A 7,723-nucleotide genomic window follows, 5' to 3' on the forward strand; every position below is an offset into this window, starting at 1 on the left:
GGATAGTGTGTAGTATTTTACTTGATTTATCTTGCAGTTAATATTGTTGGATAGTGTGTAGTATTTTACTTGATTTATCTTGCAGTTAATATTGTTGGATAGTGTGTAGTATTTTACTTGATTTATCTTGCAGTTAATATTGTTGGATAGTGTGTAGTATTTTACTTGATTTATCTTGCAGTTAATATTGTTGGATAGTGTGTAGTATTTTACTTGATTTATCTTGCAGTTAATATTGTTGGATAGTGTGTAGTATTTTACTTGATTTATCTTGCAGTTAATATTGTTGGATAGTGTGTAGTATTTTACTTGATTTATCTTGCAGTTAATATTGTTGGATAGTGTGTAGTATTTTACTTGATTTATCTTGCAGTTAATATTGTTGGATAGTGTGTAGTATTTTACTTGATTTATCTTGCAGTTAATATTGTTGGATAGTGTGTAGTATTTTACTTGATTTATCTTGCAGTTAATATTGTTGGATAGTGTGTAGTATTTTACTTGATTTATCTTGCAGTTAATATTGTTGGATAGTGTGTAGTATTTTACTTGATTTATCTTGCAGTTAATATTGTTGGATAGTGTGTAGTATTTTACTTGATTTATCTTGCAGTTAATATTGTTGGATAGTGTGTAGTATTTTACTTGATTTATCTTGCAGTTAATATTGTTGGATAGTGTGTAGTATTTTACTTGATTTATCTTGCAGTTAATATCTTGATAGTGTGTAGTATTTTACTTGATTTATCTTGCAGTTAATATTGTTGGATAGTGTGTAGTATTTTACTTGATTTATCTTGCAGTTAATATTGTTGGATAGTGTGTAGTATTTTACTTGATTTATCTTGCAGTTAATATTGTTGGATAGTGTGTAGTATTTTACTTGATTTATCTTGCAGTTAATATTGTTGGATAGTGTGTAGTATTTTACTTGATTTATCTTGCAGTTAATATTGTTGGATAGTGTGTAGTATTTTACTTGATTTATCTTGCAGTTAATATTGTTGGATAGTGTGTAGTATTTTACTTGATTTATCTTGCAGTTAATATTGTTGGATAGTGTGTAGTATTTTACTTGATTTATCTTGCAGTTAATATTGTTGGATAGTGTGTAGTATTTTACTTGATTTATCTTGCAGTTAATATTGTTGGATAGTGTGTAGTATTTTACTTGATTTATCTTGCAGTTAATATTGTTGGATAGTGTGTAGTATTTTACTTGATTTATCTTGCAGTTAATATTGTTGGATAGTGTGTAGTATTTTACTTGATTTATCTTGCAGTTAATATTGTTGGATAGTGTGTAGTATTTTACTTGATTTATCTTGCAGTTAATATTGTTGGATAGTGTGTAGTATTTTACTTGATTTATCTTGCAGTTAATATTTGATGGATAGTGTGTAGTATTTTACTTGATTTATCTTGCAGTTAATATTGTTGGATAGTGTGTAGTATTTTACTTGATTTATCTTGCAGTTAATATTGTTGGATAGTGTGTAGTATTTTACTTGATTTATCTTGCAGTTAATATTGTTGGATAGTGTGTAGTATTTTACTTGATTTATCTTGCAGTTAATATTGTTGGATAGTGTGTAGTATTTTACTTGATTTATCTTGCAGTTAATATTGTTGGATAGTGTGTAGTATTTTACTTGATTTATCTTGCAGTTAATATTGTTGGATAGTGTGTAGTATTTTACTTGATTTATCTTGCAGTTAATATTGTTGGATAGTGTGTAGTATTTTACTTGATTTATCTTGCAGTTAATATTGTTGGATATAGTGTGTAGTATTTTACTTGATTTATCTTGCAGTTAATATTGTTGGATAGTGTGTAGTATTTTACTTGATTTATCTTGCAGTTAATATTGTTGGATAGTGTGTAGTATTTTGTGTAGTATTTTACTTGATTTATCTTGCAGTTAATATTGTTGGATAGTGTGTAGTATTTTACTTGATTTATCTTGCAGTTAATATTGTTGGATAGTGTGTAGTATTTTACTTGATTTATCTTGCAGTTAATATTGTTGGATAGTGTGTAGTATTTTACTTGATTTATCTTGCAGTTAATATTGTTGGATAGTGTGTAGTATTTTACTTGATTTATCTTGCAGTTAATATTGTTGGATAGTGTGTAGTATTTTACTTGATTTATCTTGCAGTTAATATTGTTGGATAGTGTGTAGTATTTTACTTGATTTATCTTGCAGTTAATATTGTTGGATAGTGTGTAGTATTTTACTTGATTTATCTTGCAGTTAATATTGTTGGATAGTGTGTAGTATTTTACTTGATTTATCTTGCAGTTAATATTGTTAATTGGATAGTGTGTAGTATTTTACTTGATTTATCTTGCAGTTAATATTGTTGGATAGTGTGTAGTATTTTACTTGATTTATCTTGCAGTTAATATTGTTGGATAGTGTGTAGTATTTTACTTGATTTATCTTGCAGTTAATATTGTTGGATAGTGTGTAGTATTTTACTTGATTTACCTTGGAGTTAATATTGTAGGAGAGTGTGTAGTAATTTACTTGATTTATCTTGCTGTTATTATTGTTGTATACCGTGTAGTGTTTTACTTGTTTTATTTTGCAGGTAATGTTGTTGGATAGTGTGTAGTACTTTTTATCTTACTTGTATTTTACTTTTTATCTTGCAGTTAATATTGTTGGATAGTGTGTAGTATTTTACTTGATTTATCTTGCAGTTAATATTGTTGGATAGTGTGTAGTATTTTACTTGATTTATCTTGCAGTTAATATTGTTGGATAGTGTGTAGTATTTTACTTGATTTATCTTGCAGTTAATATTGTTGGATAGTGTGTAGTATTTTACTTGATTTATCTTGCAGTTAATATTGTTGGATAGTGTGTAGTATTTTACTTGATTTATCTTGCAGTTAATATTGTTGGATAGTGTGTAGTATTTTACTTGATTTATCTTGCAGTTAATATTGTTGGATAGTGTGTAGTATTTTACTTGATTTATCTTGCAGTTAATATTGTTGGATAGTGTGTAGTATTTTTTTACTTGATTTATCTTGCAGTTAATATTGATTTATCTTGCAGATGGATAGTGTGTAGTATTTTACTTGATTTATCTTGCAGTTAATATTGTTGGATAGTGTGTAGTATTTTACTTGATTTATCTTGCAGTTAATATTGTTGGATAGTGTGTAGTATTTTACTTGATTTATCTTGCAGTTAATATTGTTGGATAGTGTGTAGTATTTTACTTGATTTATCTTGCAGTAATATTGTTGGATAGTGTGTAGTATTTTACTTGATTTATCTTGCAGTTAATATTGTTGGATAGTGTGTAGTATTTTAGTTGATTTACCTTGCAGTTAATATTGTTGGATAGTGTGTAGTATTTTACTTGATTTATCTTGCAGTTAATATTGTTGGATAGTGTGTAGTATTTTACTTGATTTATCTTGCAGTTAATATTGTTGGATAGTGTGTAGTATTTTACTTGATTTACCTTGGAGTTAATATTGCTGGAGAGTGTGTAGTATTTTACTTGATTTATCTTGCAGTTAATATTGTTGGATAGTGTGTAGTATTTTACTTGATTTATCTTGCAGTTAATATTGTTGGATAGTGTGTAGTATTTTACTTGATTTATCTTGCAGTTAATATTGTTGGATAGTGTGTAGTATTTTACTTGATTTATCTTGCAGTTAATATTGTTGGATAGTGTGTAGTATTTTACTTGATTTATCTTGCAGTTAATATTGTTAGATAGTGTTTAGTATTTTACTTAATTTATCTTGCAGTTTATATTGTTGGATAGTGTGTAGTATCTTTCTTGATTTATCTTGCAGTTAATATTGATTTATCTTGCAGTTAATATTGTTGGATAGTGTGTAGTATTTTACTTGATTTATCTTGCAGTTAATATTGTTGGATAGTGTGTAGTATTTTACTTGATTTATCTTGCAGTTAATATTGTTGGATAGTGTGTAGTATTTTACTTGATTTATCTTGCAGTTAATATTGTTGGATAGTGTGTAGTATTTTACTTGATTTATCTTGCAGTTAATATTGTTGGATAGTGTGTAGTATTTTACTTGATTTATCTTGCAGTTAATATTGTTGGATAGTGTGTGTGTAGTATTTTTGATTTATCTTGCAGTTAATATTGTTGGATAGTGTGTAGTATTTTACTTGATTTATCTTGCAGTTAATATTGTTGGATAGTGTGTAGTATTTTACTTGATTTATCTTGCAGTTAATATTGTTGGATAGTGTGTAGTATTTTACTTGATTTATCTTGCAGTTAATATTGTTGGATAGTGTGTAGTATTTTACTTGATTTATCTTGCAGTTAATATTGTTGGATAGTGTGTAGTATTTTACTTGATTTATCTTGCAGTTAATATTGTTGGATAGTGTGTAGTATTTTACTTGATTTATCTTGCAGTTAATATTGTTGGATAGTGTGTAGTATTTTACTTGATTTATCTTGCAGTTAATATTGTTGGATAGTGTGTAGTATTTTACTTGATTTATCTTGCAGTTAATATTGTTGGATAGTGTGTAGTATTTTACTTGATTTATCTTGCAGTTAATATTGTTGGATAGTGTGTAGTATTTTACTTGATTTATCTTGCAGTTAATATTGTTGGATAGTGTGTAGTATTTTACTTGATTTATCTTGCAGTTAATATTGTTGGATAGTGTGTAGTATTTTACTTGATTTATCTTGCAGTTAATATTGTTGGATAGTGTGTAGTATTTTACTTGATTTATCTTGCAGTTAATATTGTTGGATAGTGTGTAGTATTTTACTTTTTATCTTTGATTTATTCTTGCAGTGTAGTATATTGATTTATAGTGCAGTTAATATTTTTAGTGTGTGTATTTTACTTGATTTATCTTGCAGTTAATATTGTTGGATAGTGTGTAGTATTTTACTTGATTTATCTTGCAGTTAATATTGTTGGATAGTGTGTAGTATTTTACTTGATTTATCTTGCAGTTAATATTGTTGGATAGTGTGTAGTATTTTACTTGATTTATCTTGCAGTTAATATTGTTGGATAGTGTGTAGTATTTTACTTGATTTATCTTGCAGTTAATATTGTTGGATAGTGTGTAGTATTTTACTTGATTTATCTTGCAGTTAATATTGTTGGATAGTGTGTAGTATTTTACTTGATTTATCTTGCAGTTAATATTGTTGGATAGTGTGTAGTATTTTACTTGATTTATCTTGCAGTTAATATTGTTGGATAGTGTGTAGTATTTTACTTGATTTATCTTGCAGTTAATATTGTTGGATAGTGTGTAGTATTTTACTTGATTTATCTTGCAGTTAATATTGTTGGATAGTGTGTAGTATTTTACTTGATTTATCTTGCAGTTAATATTGTTGGATAGTGTGTAGTATTTTACTCATTTATCTTGCAGTTAATATTGTTAGATAGTGTTTAGTATTTTACTTAATTTATCTTGCAGTTTATATTGTTGGATAGTGTGTAGTATCTTTCTTGATTTATCTTGCAGTTAATATTGATTTATCTTGCAGTTAATATTGTGATAGTGTGTAGTATTTTTACTTGATTTATCTTGCAGTAGTATTTTACTTGATTTATCTTGTTAATATTGTGATAGTGTAGTATTTTACTTGATTTATCTTGCAGTTAATATTGTTGGATAGTGTGTAGTATTTTACTTGATTTATCTTGCAGTTAATATTGTTGGATAGTGTGTAGTATTTTACTTGATTTATCTTGCAGTTAATATTGTTGGATAGTGTGTAGTATTTTACTTGATTTATCTTGCAGTTAATATTGTTGATAGTGTGTAGTATTTTACTTGATTTATCTTGCAGTTAATATTGTTGGATAGTGTGTAGTATTTTACTTGATTTATCTTGCAGTTAATATTGTTGGATAGTGTGTAGTATTTTACTTGATTTATCTTGCAGTTAATATTGTTGGATAGTGTGTAGTATTTTACTTGATTTATCTTGCAGTTAATATTGTTGGATAGTGTGTAGTATTTTACTTGATTTATCTTGCAGTTAATATTGTTGGATAGTGTGTAGTATTTTACTTGATTTATCTTGCAGTTAATATTGTTGGATAGTGTGTAGTATTTTACTTGATTTATCTTGCAGTTAATATTGTTGGATAGTGTGTAGTATTTTACTTGATTTATCTTGCAGTTAATATTGATGGCTAGTGTGTAGTATTTTACTTGATTTATCTTGCAGTTAATATTGTTGGATAGCGTGTAGTATTTTACTTGATTTATCTTGCAGTTAATATTGTTGGATAGTGTGTAGTATTTTACTTGATTTATCTTGCAGTTAATATTGTTGGATAGTGTGTAGTATTTTACTTGATTTATCTTGCAGTTAATATTGTTGGATAGTGTGTAGTATTTTACTTGATTTATCTTGCAGTTAATATTGTTGGATAGTGTGTAGTATTTTACTTGATTTATCTTGCAGTTAATATTGTTGGATAGTGTGTAGTATTTTACTTGATTTATCTTGCAGTTAATATTGTTGGATAGTGTGTAGTATTTTACTTGATTTATCTTGCAGTTAATATTGTTGGATAGTGTGTAGTATTTTACTTGATTTATCTTGCAGTTAATATTGTTGGATAGTGTGTAGTATTTTACTTGATTTATCTTGCAGTTAATATTGTTGGATAGTGTGTAGTATTTTACTTGATTTATCTTGCAGTTAATATTGTTGGATAGTGTGTAGTATTTTACTTGATTTATCTTGCAGTTAATATTGTTGGATAGTGTGTAGTATTTTACTTGATTTATCTTGCAGTTAATATTGTTGGATAGTGTGTAGTATTTTACTTGATTTATCTTGCAGTTAATATTGTTGGATAGTGTGTAGTATTTTACTTGATTTATCTTGCAGTTAATATTGTTGGATAGTGTGTAGTATTTTACTTGATTTATCTTGCAGTTAATATTGTTGGATAGTGTGTAGTATTTTACTTGATTTATCTTGCAGTTAATATTGTTGGATAGTGTGTAGTATTTTACTTGATTTATCTTGCAGTTAATATTGTTGGATAGTGTGTAGTATTTTACTTGATTTATCTTGCAGTTAATATTGTTGGATAGTGTGTAGTATTTTACTTGATTTATCTTGCAGTTAATATTGTTGGATAGTGTGTAGTATTTTACTTGATTTATCTTGCAGTTAATATTGTTGGATAGTGTGTAGTATTTTACTTGATTTATCTTGCAGTTAATATTGTTGGATAGTGTGTAGTATTTTACTTGATTTATCTTGCAGTTAATATTGTTGGATAGTGTGTAGTATTTTACTTGATTTATCTTGCAGTTAATATTGTTGGATAGTGTGTAGTATTTTACTTGATTTATCTTGCAGTTAATATTGTTGGATAGTGTGTAGTATTTTACTTGATTTATCTTGCAGTTAATATTGTTGGATAGTGTGTAGTATTTTACTTGATTTATCTTGCAGTTAATATTGTTGGATAGTGTGTAGTATTTTACTTGATTTATCTTGCAGTTAATATTGTTGGATAGTGTGTAGTATTTTACTTGATTTATCTTGCAGTTAATATTGTTGGATAGTGTGTAGTATTTTACTTGATTTATCTTGCAGTTAATATTGTTGGATAGTGTGTAGTATTTTACTTGATTTATCTTGCAGTTAATATTGTTGGATAGTGTGTAGTATTTTACTTGATTTATCTTGCAGTTAATATTGT

General features: G+C 27.0%; 2 protein-coding genes across 4 annotated transcripts in view; one reads left to right on the forward strand and one right to left on the reverse strand.

The window, feature by feature from the left end:
• LOC143230075 (apicoplast pyruvate carrier 1-like) overlaps positions 1-7,723 on the reverse strand; it is a 227,869-nt gene that overhangs the window by 46,609 nt on the left and 173,537 nt on the right. The window lies entirely within an intron of this gene.
• Positions 1-7,723, forward strand: part of LOC143227905 (uncharacterized) — a 31,407-nt gene that overhangs the window by 18,140 nt on the left and 5,544 nt on the right. The window lies entirely within an intron of this gene.

The sequence above is a fragment of the Tachypleus tridentatus genome, chromosome 10, assembly GCF_004210375.1.
Source record: "Tachypleus tridentatus isolate NWPU-2018 chromosome 10, ASM421037v1, whole genome shotgun sequence".
NCBI lineage: Eukaryota > Metazoa > Arthropoda > Merostomata > Xiphosura > Limulidae > Tachypleus > Tachypleus tridentatus.